Source organism: Symphodus melops (genome assembly GCF_947650265.1).
Source record: "Symphodus melops genome assembly, chromosome: 11".
Lineage (NCBI taxonomy): Eukaryota > Metazoa > Chordata > Actinopteri > Labriformes > Labridae > Symphodus > Symphodus melops.
The window spans coordinates 1,344,133-1,359,794 of record NC_136701.1 but is presented as its reverse complement, the minus strand read 5'-3'; the positions used below and the strand labels follow the sequence as shown (position 1 = coordinate 1,359,794).

The 15,662-nt window shown below is 43.4% G+C and overlaps 2 protein-coding genes across 2 annotated transcripts in view; both read left to right on the top strand.

The window, feature by feature from the left end:
- The window catches only part of micu2 (mitochondrial calcium uptake 2), a 98,596-nt gene that overhangs the window by 38,731 nt on the left and 44,203 nt on the right, over nucleotides 1-15,662 (top strand). The window lies entirely within an intron of this gene.
- The window catches only part of sptbn4a (spectrin, beta, non-erythrocytic 4a), a 33,477-nt gene continuing 32,510 nt past the window's right edge, over nucleotides 14,696-15,662 (top strand). Inside the window, exon 1 of the mRNA XM_079356292.1 lies at nucleotides 14,696-15,515. The gene's annotated coding sequence lies outside the window, so the exon portion shown is untranslated. The remainder of the gene's footprint in view (nucleotides 15,516-15,662) is intronic.

Genomic DNA, 15,662 nt, shown 5'->3' with positions numbered 1-15,662 from the left:
AAATCAATGAAGTTGATCTTTGTCTTTAAAGTGACGCCTCGTTTTAGTCTCTTCAGTTCCTTCGAATGTCTCGTGTAAAGCTTGAACATCTCAGACCTGTGTGTGTGTGTGTGTGTGTGTGTGTGTGTGTGTGTGTGTGTTAGATAAACTGGGACAGTGAAAGGTGAACGTGCTGACCCTAAGCGAGGCTCGGTCCGCTCACACGGTGAACCAGGGGCCTTTGAGACAGCATCGCGTCCTTCCTGTCCTCCTCCGTTTATTGTCCACGCTGCGGCTGTGAGACGCCAACTTTTAAAACAATTACAGCCCTGCTGATCTGGGGAGGGGGAGGGGCTTAAGACGGGCATGTACAGAGACTTCTGTACGTGTCTTCCTGCAGACGACGTTTGAATTCTTCTTGCACTGATATTGCACAACATGCTTTGTAACAGTGCAAATGTATTTTACCAACAAGTCGCAGTTATTGATGAGGAAATATTAGTTTTTATTCTTGAAGACATGAACGCTGCAGCCGCTCAGAGTCTGACTGTTTTTACGGTTTTTTTTCTTCCGTTTTTTGCTCCTAGTTTGAAATAAGATTTAGTTTTTATTGGATTAAAAACTTGATTCTGACTCCACAGAGATCTGCTTTCAGCCGCTCAAACGATGACTCATCATTCTCAGCTTTCTTCCTTTTTGATTCAACTAACCTGGATCAGCCACACACATCATGCTTCCTGTCCAAAATGTTCTCTAACTTAAACACTGAACGATTAAAGACACTTTTGTTGAAAAATATTTTTCATTGTTTTAATATAGAAATAAAATTAACTGTAAAATACAAACAAATAATGACCAACAGCCAGACAACATATGGGACACTTAGTGATTCAATTCTTCAGATTTCATCGGAGACGTGTGGCGAGGTGTCGGATAATCCCTCCATTTAGCATCTGTTAACTTTTTGCACATCGACAATAAACTCACACATTCAAAGGATTGTAATGATGTGAAGAAAAACTGAATAATTTAGACAACCTCCCCACACGTCACACACACACACACACACACACACACACACACACACACACACAGCATCATATGCTGATAATCCATCCCAGTGCAGTCACAGAGGAAGCACTAACAGTCAGTACTCAGCACGCCTAACCCCGCTGATCTCCTGCATACCTTTTATAACTCAAACTGTTTGAAATATTCGGGCCGGTCTGAGTGCGCAGGCTTTATCACACGCTGTGATTTATGGCTTCACAAACATGTCAGATTTATTGCCGCGGTGTAAAGAGCATGAAGACTACAGCCTCGGACTCTCCCCGTCCATTCATTCCCTGACAGGTGACGAGACACCAGTAATTATCAGCCGCCGGGAATAAATCAACAGATTTTATCACGCGGCTCGCTGTGCCCTCCGTGGAATAACCATTTTCAAGCAAAGGGAACCTGTCCAACGCCGCTGAACCTGAGATTTGTAAATCTCCTGCTCAAGCCCCCATAATGACTGGTTGTTAGTCGTTTGTTATTAGAGGTCTGTGTGCCAAATGTTATAGATGTATATTTCCAAAGGGGTAGTTAAGCCTAATAAGTGAGTAAGCTCCGGGATCGCTAACCTTTGCGTTGCACAGGTATGTTAATGCGTGTTTTTGGCGTCTGCCATGGAATTTTCTCACCTCAATAAAAACCTTCCAGTCGGAAAAAAAAAAAAAAAAAAAGTACACTCTATTTGTCACAACAGCTAACGATGGTTAATGTGAGTAAAAATCTGTTATCATTCGTACACCGGCAATCTGTGGTCAGTCATGGCAGTTATTTTATCGCAATTTACCAATCTCCTCTATTGCAAAAACAGGGTGTTGCTCCCTTCTGCAAAATAATGCACATCAAAACGTTGTGAGATAAAATCAGTGTGACTGTACTTTTGCAGAAATCCAGGAGCTGTGAAAGCGCTCTGTGATTTTCTGCCTCCCACATCTGCATGAAATCATAGACTGCAAATAAGAGGTCGACATTTATAGTCGCCCGAGTTGTTGGTGTGTTGACGTCCCATTTTTTTTAAAACCTTAAATTCATCATCTGTGTCTCTGTGTTATAGCATGCACAGGTCTGATCAAATAAAGGGAGAATACCAGACAGAAGTGTGGAGCTGGAGGAAGCAGGTGGTCGTGTTAGCATGCTAATGCTATACAGCGTTCATTAGCTCCAGTGTTTCCCACAAAATGAGATTTAATAGACATTAATATATGTTTGCTTTTGTTTTTTAAAGCTAAACTTCACTGCTGCAAATTACACACATCCTCCTGTAGGTCGAGCTCACAGAAGATGAACAAGAAAGGTCATGTAAGTACTCTTCTTGTCACGATGGTCTTCTTGGCTACATGTCTTCAGAGCTGATTTATAAACACTAATAATAATTAAATAATTTACTGTATAAAATATGGAGCACAGATTTTCGTATGTTAAAAATCTGTGCCGAAACAAAACAAGAAAAAGTTGATGGGGATCGACTCACTTTGGAACCAACCCCAAGTGGTCACATGTGGAACTGCAGTGTTGGGGAGGTTACTGCTCGAATGATTTTGAAGGCTCTTGTGATGAACTCGATGGTAAACACTTCATACTGTGCAATATTTATACTTTTGTATTTCTGCAATAGTTCACATTTCACACTGTGCAAATATGTATTTTATATTTCTGCAATATCTAACCATAATTTACTATGCTGCGACCTGCAACTTTACCATCTTACCTTAATTAGAGTGACTTTTTTATATTCTTCTTCTGTTGTTTTTCTTTTTAGCTGTGTGCACTTTAAGGAAAATAATGTTGTACAATGAAATAATGACAATAAAGGCCCTTTAGTCTAACCCATGCTCAGAGGTTTAGCGTTAAATAAAAAGGTTGCCTTTGTTTGGTTTTTAGGAGCAATAAAAGAGTATAAAAATGTCAATAAGTTTAGAGTTTCTCATGTTAAATAAAGTTGTAATCAAATCCTTCAATGCCATTAAAGAGCACTGGGTGTTTGATGCCTGTGTTGGCTGAGCATTCATCCGTTTAGAGCTTGCACAGTTTGTATCAGCGAGCAGGAGGCCTCGCTGAGTCACACTTTCCTCTCGCATGAACGAGCAGAGCGGGACTTTCTTCAAACAACCATTTATATGTTTGCAACACACACACACACACACACACACACACACACACACACACACACAAAACAAACAAACATCGAGTCACTTTGCTCTGAAGCGTGTTCGTGTTCAGGACGAGCTGATCCGTCAACACGCAGCACGTACGGAGACATACTTGAGTGACACGCTCTTTAGTGACACGGTGAGAGAGTGTCTGCATCACACATCTCGTCCAACACGTTACGAACACGACGCGCGTGAATCATTCTGTCTGAAATTACTGGCAATTACGTTTGTTGTGCTGCTGCTGCTGCGAAGCCCCGTCAGCGAGCACGCAGCTATAAAACCTCTGCTGTCGGGTTGAAACAATCCCCCGGGTGTGAGAGCATCGAAAGTGTTATTCACAGAGTGTCTGTCACTAAGCTGCCTGTTTAATCACAGAGGTGTGCGCAGGTTGATTCGCTTCCAGGGATTTAAATCTCCAACAATGGGAACGTTTTGTGATTCATGTGAAATCACTAAAGTCAAACAGGAAGCTGCCACTGATTCTTACCTCTAAAAGTCAAAGTGGATTTTAAATGTCTGTCTGAAATAAGGTCTGTGGTTAACACAAGCTGAAGAGATGTTGATGTTTTGTTAGACGAGATAAACTACGTTAGCTAAGACCCCACTTGTGAATTTTTAAAGTTTTTACGCTAACTTAAAACGGCGGTTGCTAACAGGTGGCTAACTGAAACTACAGTGGTTGTCATGGAGACATTAAACGTCATCACGCCGGGAACTCTCTCCCTAATCCTCCTTACAGCCTCTAGTCATGTTTTTCAGTGCTCTTGTAAATATTACGTTAATAAACAACTTATTAAGCTAACGTTTAGCTATCTTGTCAAAACCGCTGATTAGATCGATGAAGCATAACGGCCGTGATGTCAAAAATCAACCGACCGCACTGGCGTTAGCTTGTAGCATAACGTTAGCTTTTTACTTCTCTGGGCTGCATTAACTCTTCAAACTTCATATAAATGATGTTCATCTGTAAAGATTATCACGCTGAACTAAACAGCTACACATCAGAAACATTTTTTTTCTGCAATGATCCAAAATCCAATAAAAAAAATCCCATAGGAGAATTGTCATTCGAACACATGGAAAAGCTACTTCTGGGTTGGACTACAAAAACACATCATCCCTTTGTCAGTCTATGAGTGCAGCCTGCTTATTAAATTATTGATGCATCTGATATAGTTTGAATCCATGTCTGTCTTTATGAAAACAGTAAGCAGTTGATAAATGAGATATTTTATGGTGGTCGTAAAGTTAGGCTGGTTGCCATGAGGAGAAAAACACACTTCATGTTTTGGTCGCTGAAAAATGCTGCGCTCTCTAATTTAGCCATAAGCAGAGAGTTACACTAACCTCCCTCTTAAGTGATTTATACCTTGTAAGAAAACCATGCAAATCTGTCAGTACTGATGTCATGACATGTCGAACAGTTTCCTCCAACACAGGAATGTCGGTACACTTCCTCGCCGTCCAAAATACTTGAATCATCGTGTGACTCACTTGTTTTCACGGGCGAGTGTTTACCGTCAGGTCGCATGAAGCATAAACTGAAGGCAACGCTGACGGGGATATTTTACAGTTATTCCACGGTGAAGGAATTCAGCTTTTCACTTGGACCAGTGTTATGCTAGTCTCATTTAATCAGCTGAAGAAAATGTGTGAGATTAAAATCTTACAGCAGCACAACCAGAAACAAGAGTGACCCCAATATTATCATGCAATACAAAGCCAAGACAGACAGCTTTTCTAAAACTACTAATTTACTTTTAAAGGCAATCACAATTAGGACAAGTTTTTAATTTGGCTTCAATTCCCCAACCATTAAAAGCCTTTACAATTCTGGTTCTTTTTTAACCTTGTTGTAGCAGACAGTGGTGGCTTATGAAAAAGCAATCAGACAACCAATCATCAGTCTTTATTTGTAAAGAGCCAGTACATGTGTTCTCTTTGTTATATGGTTTTTACAAACTTTAATGCACAATTAGCACAACCGTCGGCCACGTTTAGCAAAGTGACAACGGCAAGAAAAACGTTTTCTTTTAACCTTTCAGCGGAACCAGGGTCATGACGACCAATCATCTGCTGAGACTGTGTGTGTGTGTGTGTGTGTGTGTGAGCGAGGGAGGCCACTCACTGAGAGCGCGGCCGCTACGAGTCGATGGAAACAAACGGCGAGCTAGCTGACATGACGGAGAGGCTAACCTGCAGGGTGCAGATCAGGGAGGGCCGCGGCGGGACTGCTGCTCAATCTGTCTGACACTCCGAGGTGCCCTCTGACCACGCTTTACTTCTATAGTCATCATTATTGCTCTTCATTAAGAAATACAGCTTGATAGTGCTGCCAGTCTGTGCAACAGTGCAGCCAACAGACCAAAGATTAAAAACATGAGCTTGAGGGACAAATCTGTTCGGTGTTGTTTCACTCAGCCGATCTGTAATTCGATGTCCTGACTTCCTGAAACGCATCGAGCCGACCTTCATCGTTCCCTTCATGGTGTTTATTCAGAAACATGAAGACCTGTTCCTTGTCAATCCAACAGACAGCCACTTTTTTTTTGGCTCATACTCCTAAACTTTGGATCAAGAAGCCTGAGCTGGACGTCAACCAGCTGCTACAGCAGCGTTAAGGACAAGTTGGCCCTGACACAGACGATTGTCAGAAGACAATAACCAGGAGTGGGTGCATTTGTAATGCTTACATTGGTCGTCCCTACATGTTTGGTAAAACAAAAACAAACAACAACAAAAAAAAATATATATATATATGATATATATAATAACAATAATAATCATTGCCTGGTCTTGTTTAGCTTCCTTAACAGTTCTTGAGCTCTTCTGTTGTAAAATAAAGTTGCAGTGTTTTTTTGCTTTTTTCTGTTGCTTTTTGTTTTTTACATTTTTGATGTGAATGTTTGGCGTGGTGAGGTCCCCCCCCCCCCCCCCCCCCCCCCCCCCCCTCTGTCCAAGTGATTTTCGAACCTGTGTGACCTTGCTCTGGTTGAAAGGGTTTCTTTTTCCCCTTCTGTTAATTTCCTGGAGGTGAAATTCCTTCGGGTGGCGTTGTTGGACCGAACATAAAGTGTTGCTCATTATTGCCACAAATGCATTTGTTTTGGTTTTCTCCGGTTCAGTCATTGCAGATTGTTTCTTTTATTGTTTTGATTTTTGTTTTGTTTTTATTGTTTTTTTTGCATGCATGTTTTAAATGTATATAAAACTCCTTAGAGCCGTCACAGCATTTTATTATAATCCATTTAAGTCTCTTCGTGTGCAGCCATAAATACTCATGCAGAACCAATTTTGCAGATTTCCGAACATAACCACAAAAAAAAAAAAAAAAAAAAGAGCGGAGGGAAAACTGGAGCGGTGAATGTTGGTTGTGCATTCCTTCCTGGGAGAAGGCAGTCATTACGCCGGCCGATCATTACAGGGTCCATTTGCACTGTTGGAACATGTGGTCAAGGTTAACTGTCTTTAGGCTGGTTCCCACACATCACGGCACTTAACGCGATCCTTACTGACCGCTGAAGAGGTAACAAAGTCTCACTGCAGGACCAACAGGCTTTAATGAGTCTAATACGTTTACAGCACGTCTGCTTCCAGAGAGGCGCCGTGATTGGCTGCTGTCAAGAGCCTGAGAGACCAAATAAGCAGATTAAAGACAATAAAAAAAAGTGTTTGTTACATTTTCAATGAGAGCATCTGTTCAAACACAAAGCTTTAGTCGAGTGATGACGTGGTCACTGGCGCTCGTTGCTCTCAGGTGAGTGTTTTGAGGAGGTCGTAACCTCGTCTCGCCTCTGGACGTTAACGCTCTTCTTCTTCATCGGCTGTTGATGTAATTAGAAAAAGAGCTGCTCTTGTTTTCAAGACACAAGTTTGACTTTGACCTGATTCTATCAAGTGAAGCCCACAGGGGTGTTGTTCAATTAAATATTCTCTTTTATCTCAGGGAGCAAATTATTTAGAACACTTTTCCTCCACAGAGCTGAATGTGACTCGAACAGGATGTCAGTTAGAAAACCTCGGGGGGGGGGGCTTTATTTTTATATTCTTTAACTTTATTAATTTCTGAAGGAAAGATTTTATTCTAGTTTATATTATTGTCTTCTTACATTGCTCAACAAAATCAGCTTCTCCTATAAATCATACAACAGAATTTGCTGCCACTAATTCTCCTGTTCACACTGTAAAGGTGATTACATGCTAATGCTAAATGCTAATGCTACCCATATTGTTACAGCTATTTTAGGCATTGTGGTCATACGCCTGTTTTAGTTGTTATTACTGTGTTGTATTTGTCTCCATCCAGGTTTAGCTTCAGGTGACAGTATCTGTACCTGCAGATCTCTCTCTCTCTCTCTCTTTTTTAAATGGTTTTTTGGGTTTTAGGTTTTTTTTGCAACGGTTTCAAAATGTCAAATCAGTCAACCAAACGATGGGCTGAGAGCTGTTTATTTAAGAAGACTGTGAACGTGTTCATTTCTGCTGTAAAACGACCTTTTTTGTGACTTCTGGTGCTTCTGCTGTCAGCCTCTAGTGGACACTCGACGAACTGCAGGATTTTAACCTTCAGCATCGGCTTCTTTTTTCAATACTGGAGGAGACCTGCACCTTTTTTTGTGTAAAGTTTCAGGATCCAGTGCTTTTATAACCCATGTGGGATAAAGACCAACAATACCCACGTTACTGAGACATGGAGAAGCAAAGTGCATTTTCATAGAGATCAAGTGTAAGGGACTTTACATGCAGCTTCCTGCAGGGTTAATATGACTTTTTGTGTGTGTAAAGTTTCACTGCTATTGTGGAGCTCCAAAAAAAAAATCCCCTTTTTAGAAAACAAAAAAATAATTTAGTTCATCCCCATGGGGCAGTTCAAATGCACAGACAGGCACCAAGCGGTCAACAAGCAGGAGCAGCGACCTGCATCCACATTCATCCGTCCCTGACTGTGCCTTGCCCAAGGACATGTTGCTCGCAGGAGCTGGGGATCGAACCCACGACCTTTCGGTTAAGAGACAACAGGCACCCCTTGTTTGAGACGAATACCCACAGATTATTATAGGCTAGCTTAAAACGCCACGCTATGTAGCTCTTACGGGCTATAATGTGATGAAAGTCAGCTACAAGCTAACGTGACGATTTCGTCTCGTTTCCTGCCTCTCGGTGTTTTTCCTCCTTGATGACCCTGATTGTCCTCAGCTGTCTCACCTGTGTTTATTTAGTCTCAGTGTTTCTTAGGCTCTGTGTCAGTTCAGTGTCTTTTGTAACTTGTTCTTTACTGTAAGTCGGATGTGCGTTCTTCGTTTCCTCGTGCCTTGGTGTTTTACTTTTGGACTTATTTATTATTTAAGTACGTTTTTGTTTTGGGCCTTTTTGTCTTTTCGTGTTTTTTCAACAAACCACTGAATGGTGACTCGTGTCAGAGTTTAAGTTGTTTGTCTTACACGATGAGATGCTGAGGATGAGAGAGGGAAGTCAGTGAGATCTCATGGAATAAAAACAATATAAAGAACAACATGTGTTAGCCTGTTTGTAAAGGTTTGTTTTACCTGTAATAATCTGGAGGATTCAGTGACGGCGAGCCTCGACCTCGAGGAACCAGATCTGCCAAAGAGGACGTCGGACCTCGCTCATTTCTTTGGAGATCAGGTGAGAACACAAACACACCGGTTTGATTCAAATGAACAGAAATGATGTTACAAGAGCTCGACATTTTGTGTATTTTGAAACAACTGTCTCAATGATGTTGTATCTCACCGTGATCCTGGAATTATTCCACACAGAGAAACTCTCATCTGATTCTTTAGTTTAATAAATCACAGCTGAGAAGAAGTGATCTCCATCAAGGAGAACAGTAATCGTGGAGAGGCTGCCCTCTAGTGGCCAAACTGCTGCACACACAATCTAAACAGACAATCAATTCAGTCCCCAAGAGAATAATAATAATAATAATAATAATAATAATAATAATACATAGTAAGGGCTTTTACAAATGCTTAAAGACACTTTATAGATGTGAAAATCATAAAATAAACATTTAAAAACAAAAGACAGGAGAAAAGAAAAAAGTTATGTATCAAAGCTCATTTAAAAAGTTGAGTTTTGACCATGGTGGTTACAATTACTTTAAAATAAATATTAATATGCAAATTTTTGTCTCTCAATGGCTGTTTTTGTGCGTTTCTTTGCACCAACACACCGAGACAAATATCTTTATCTGTTAAATTAAGACTAAAAGCTAACCTGCTAAATCAAGACTCTTTTGTCTTTGGATCATTTTCTCCTCCCATGCTCAAACACTCATTTATTAAATACAATTATTTTACATCGATACACACTCATGTTTTTATTTCTGACTTAAGTGTGTGCTATTAAAATGGCACTTGTATTGCTTCTTTCATTTTTTTTATTTTTTTGCTTTCTCTTATGGTTGTTGATTTATTTTCTATATTTCTTTGGAGGTCCTTTTTTAACCTCTCATGCACTTAATATTCTTGTTGAATGTTTTCTTCTGTTTTTGTGTGTTATTGTGTTTCTTGGTGGAAATAAATAAATTTATAAATTTGTGATTCTATTTCGTCAAATAACCTGAAACTGATCCCTGTTTTAGAAACAGTTTAGTCACATTTAATTCAACAAAGCACAAAGACTCATTATTAACTGTTTAAAAACGTTCCTTTGAATGGCACTGATATAATCATATAGTAGGGCGACTAAGGACTGAGATCTCAGATGGACTGAGGGGGGAAAAAGCCTCTTCAGATGCCCCCTCACAACAGGCTGAAAACAAACCTTGTGACCCTCTTTATGTTTATGTTCGTATTAATAATCATGAATCATTTATGTCAAAAGACCAAATGTTTTAAAACGATCTCTGTCCTGTGAGAGATGAAGATGGAGCACTGAGGGAATGCCATAACCAACCCCGCCCCTAAACATGAATAAATGTATTACTTGTGTATTTACATTATTACAATCAGCTGATGAACGTTTTAACATGTGCACCAGATAGCTGGAGATGCTAATACGAGCTGCCCTTTTTAGCATGGAATCAGTTCGATGCTAATTAAATTGAGATCCCACTGATTGAATTGTGAGACAGTGAAAGGCGACATATTAAAGAGCTTCTTCATAAAGGTGACCCCGACCTTACACACTGGTGTCACTCACAGCGTGGCCAGGCTATTATTAGCTCGTTAACACTTTTTAGCGCTGCAGCCTCTCTCTCCTCACACTCGACGTGTTCCTCTACGTTCGTCTGCTGAAGAGGAAAACGTCCAGATTACTAGATTAACTAGATTATCAGTCCAGCACTTGATCTTTTTATTCTGAGAGTCTGAGAGGCTGATGATGATAAATCTCAAAATCAACAGAAACTAACGTCTGTGCACATTATTATTATTATTATTAGGAAGTGTTTCCACAGGCTCTGAATCACTGACTGCATGTTCTCTGTTGTCCAGCAGGGGGCGTCTCAAACAACTTCTCACAAGATTATGGTCTGAATGTTTAGTTTGGTGTTTCTCCTGAAGGCAGCATGAAGTTGTTTTGTGAATTATTATAGATGATGGAGCAGGTGATGTTTTAGGCTGCAGCCACACGCCGGTGTGTGACCTCCTCCAGGACCCTCCACCTCCTCCAGGACCCTCCACCTCCTCCAGGACCCCCCACCTCCTCCAGGACCCTCCACCTCCTCCAGGACCCCCCACCTCCTCCAGGACCCTCTACCTCCTCCAGGACCCTCCACCTCCTCCAGGACCCTCCACCTCCTCCAGGACCCTCCACCTCCTCCAGGACCCCCCACCTCCTCCAGGACCCTCCACCTCCTCCAGGACCCTCCACCTCCTCCAGGACCCCCCACCTCCTCCAGGACCCTCCACCTCCTCCAGGACCCTCCACCTCCTCCAGGACCCCCCACCTCCTCCAGGACCCTCCACCTCCTCCAGGACCCTCCACCTCCTCCAGGACCCTCCACCTCCTCCAGGACCCCCCACCTCCAGGACCCTCCACCTCCTCCAGGACCCCCCACCTCCTCCAGGACCCTCTACCTCCTCCAGGACCCCCCACCTCCTCCAGGACCCTCCACCTCCTCCAGGACCCCCCACCTCCTCCAGGACCCTCCACCTCCTCCAGGACCCCCCACCTCCTCCAGGACCCTCCACCTCCTCCAGGACCCTCCACCTCCTCCAGGACCCCCCACCTCCTCCAGGACCCTCTACCTCCTCCAGGACCCTCCACCTCCTCCAGGACCCCCCACCTCCTCCAGGACCCTCCACCTCCTCCAGGACCCCCCACCTCCTCCAGGACCCCCCACCTCCTCCAGGACCCTCCACCTCCTCCAGGACCCTCCACCTCCTCCAGGACCCCCCACCTCCTCCAGGACCCTCCACCTCCTCCAGGACCCTCCACCTCCTCCAGGACCCCCCACCTCCTCCAGGACCCTCCACCTCCTCCAGGACCCCCCACCTCCTCCAGGACCCCCCATCTCCTCCAGGACCCCCCACCTCCAGGACCCTCCACCTCCTCCAGGACCCCCCACCTCATGTACATGTGTAATACTGGCAGTACTTGTGCACTCTTGTAGGCTTGTGCAGATGAGTTCAGTATTTTTTAAAGTCTTGGACATGGAGTCAGATTCATTTTGAACACACTGCAGGTGCAGATAAAAGTCAAGTAAGGCTTCTCAGGTCACCTGTTGAAATATCTCGTCTTTCACGGCTTAAGGCGGCTGGCAAAGGTGAAGCCCTTTCTTATTATTCTTTGGCTTTTAACCCAGCATGAGACTCTGTTCCTGTTTTAGTGTTTTATTGTTTTTATTGTTTTCACCCTGTTAGTGTTTTACTTATGTTTTACGTTTGTGCTCTTCGTGGATGTTCAGCACTTTGTCACAGCTACGGCTGTTTAAAGCGCTTTATAAATAAAGTTGAGTTGAGTCTGTGATCTGAGTTCAGATTTAAGTGTCGGTCTTAAGTTAGACCTGATTCTTAAACCTTTTGCTGCTGCAGTCCTGCTGATGGCTGTTAGCCTCTAACCATGACTATGTTCAGTTAAGCTTCCTTTAAATTAAAGAGAGGCTCCTGAAGGCAACGTGAGATTATTTTAAATTTACTCTCTTGGTTAATACAGGATTAAAGTCTGTTAGAGGAACAGGAGGCAAAAAATAAAACACTTTTAAATACAAGCCTGAAAATCATCTTTCCACCTGAACGAGCGTCCTGCAGAGGCCTTTACCTTCTGCTAACGTCACTCTCTTTATTTCAAACCCTGCAGATTATTTCTCTTCTTTACATTTAATATTTCATGATGCTACTTGAGTGACGTTCAGACTAAAATAAACGAGTGAAAATAAGCAGAGCTGTGAATTTAGGACTTTTTAAAAGCTTTGCAGACAGATTTGACGAGTTTCTCCGACTTTGTTTTAAAATAATTAAATAATAGATCAACGCTTCTAAACCGTGGAGGCCGGCATGTATCTCAGGTTGGAAACTGGAGGGTGGCTGGTTCAAGTCCCAGTAAGGTCCAAACTGCCCTCTGACGTCGCTTCATTCAGTCTATTGGTCCTTTCAAACCCACGTTGGATTAATCGTGCTTCAGATTCAGCTCTTATTTATAAACCTTCTTAATAACAACATGTCATCAAACTATGGGAAACCATTTTTTTTTGGGTCATGTCTGGAGAAGCAAAAATACTGATGATTAGAAAATGTTGAAACATCCTGATGAAGTGTGTTGAGAAGATGCTGACTCTGACCTGCAGGTGGAGCTAGAGGACTGTTTTTAGTTTGTACAGGAAGTGATGTACACCATGCATGTTTAATGTACCTGACATGAACTTAATACATGTGAAGTACTGACAGTAGATCATGAAAGTAATAGCTTGGATGAAAAACGATGACTCAGCACATTTTTAAGGAATTATTTATTCTGACTATTTATTGAACAAAAACTCACAACTAAATCTGAAACGTCCAAAAACACAGGGAGCCACGAGGAATCACTACGAACACAAGACTGGATGGAGTCCAGACCCGGGTGCAGGTGAAGCTGAGGACTTGATGAGACCGGATTGTTCCTTCTGCACGTCGTCTGATTGGTTCATTCGGATTGTTCCGGAGGCCGACAGCTGAGGGGAAGAATCTGCTCTCGTGGTGAGAGGGTTTGGTCCTGATGGTCCAGAGGGGGGGTCCAAACAGTCCATGTGCAGGGCGAGAAGGGTCGGCCACCATCTTACCTGCACGCCTCAGAGGGTCCTGGAGGTGCACGGCTCGTGTTTTTGACGCTCCTCCTCAGATGTGATTTTCTCGTTGGCTCGGTGAATAAAACAAAACTTCACATTTCATGTGAAGAGTTGATAAGAAAACTCAGGGATGAAAAAAACAAAACAAAACTGAAGTAAGTTAGCATTTTAGCATTTTAGCGCCATGGGGTCTGAAATAAGGTCAGGCTAGCTTTGTTTTTGCTAACTTTTCAAAAGCGCTACTTAGCTTATCGTCTGAAGCGAAACGGACGTGACAATCACTGATCTGTCTTTAGTTTTTCTGATCACATCCTTGCTAATATATCGAGGTATAAACTTTTATTAGCTTTAGCATCTCTAACTCAGGTATCAGTCTCAAATGAACTTGAACTGTTAAATAAGACAGCATGAAAAACGTTTGGTATTTCTTTACTTTTGGGTGAAAATGAGCAAAATGAGAGACGAATGAAAGTTGAATTGAAGCCATGTGACAATTCAAACCTTTGTTTTCTTCTTCTTCACATTATGTGCCGTACAGTTAAATGTTAAATATTGTAAATGTGAAGGATTTGTTCGTTGGTCTTTCACTGTCTGAACACAGAAAATGAAAGAGACGACCGAAAAACAGCCTCAACAACAAACTTGGTGTTTTCGGGCTGCTCTCCACTTTCAGCCTTTTGTCTCATGAAACTTTAATCACCTCGATGCTACTATGACTCAATCTAATAAAAATCAGTATTTTTAACAGAACAGTATATAAATAAGAAATGTTTCTCATGCTGCAGCACAAATGCAGACTAAAAATTCCCGCTTGAACTCGGACCAAAATTCAGATCACAAAAAAATTGGACTTGTGCGTCTGTCAGTCGGACGTGATGGAGCCGGATGAGAGACGTGTTTGCAGCTGGAGAGACGCATGTCGTCCTCCCTAAAGAGGGCGAGCGATGCAATCAGTCAGCTGCACCGTGGACCGTATGTGCATGCGTCCTCCTTCCCTCTCATTCAGCTGTTTTTAAATCGACCCCCCCCCCCCCCCTCCTCCTTCCCAAATCCTGCTCCCGCTTCGAGTGCAGTCATTTCTAGTGCAGAGAAATGTCCCTGGTGACACTGAGGGATGACGCAGGCTCTCTCTTCCTTTCTCTGTTTCACTAACCCCCCCCCCCCCCCCCCCCCCCCCCGACCACCAACATCATCTTTTCCCTCTTTTTGACTCACTCTCCCCTTCTTCTTCTTCTTCTTCTGTTTTTTTTTTTTTTGCTCTGGCGCTCCCCCCTTTCTCCATTTCCTCTCCCTCTCTCCGCCGCCTCCTCCTCCTCCTCCTCTTGCTGTCTCCCCCCCTCCTTTTTCCTTCTCTCTCTCTCTCGCTCTCTCTCTCTCTCTCTCTCTCTCCCCTCTCTCTGCTCCGGCACTGCAGTGCTGATTGTGATTGCACACACACTCACACACTCACTCACACACACACTCACGCGCGCACACAGGAGCGTAGCTGAGAGGCAAGGACTGCAGCAGCATGCACCAACCGCGGCTGAGCTGTTCGGGGACACGAGGAAGGGGAAGTGAGGGGAGAAAATAGTGTTGCCATCTCACAGCGGCGTGCGGCGTTTTGCAGCCGTGGAAGGAGGATGCATTTCAAGAGCAGATAGCTTATGTTATCCGGCCTCCTCTGCACTGCCTCTGCATCCCGTTCTCCCTGCTCCTCCCACTCTAACTCTTCCTCCTCCTCCTGTCTACAGCATCATTAGACAGGACTACAGATTGACCGGGACTGGTGAGTGCTGGATGGTCAGGTTTGCCCCGGCTGAAAGATTTCTGCTGAGGCTAAAGCTACATCTTCCCCTCTGATGGCTGGATTGTAATCGACATTTGGAGCTAAAAACCCGCAAGGAATCTTGGATGTGTGTGAATTGTTTCCCACTGTTGTCATTGGCGTATTTCCTCTATTTGGCTGCTTGTATTTGCCTTCTCTGAGACTGGCTAGCAGGCACTGCAGCATCAGGACCGCAAGACCAAAGACCCATGAAGTGGTAGGGCATGAGGACCCAGGGGCGACCCAAAGGAAGGGCTTGAGTGCTTCCATTGCTACCATTGCTGCTGAGGTGCTTATCTTGATTTTTTTCCTCCAGAAAAGGGTGTCTGGTGGGGGCTGGGGTGGGTGGTGACAGCACAGGTACCCAGGCCCCTGCAGAGCAGAGCGGGCGGCTCTTGCGTTGAGGCAGGCAGGACGTCCTGTTGGGGGGGGAAGG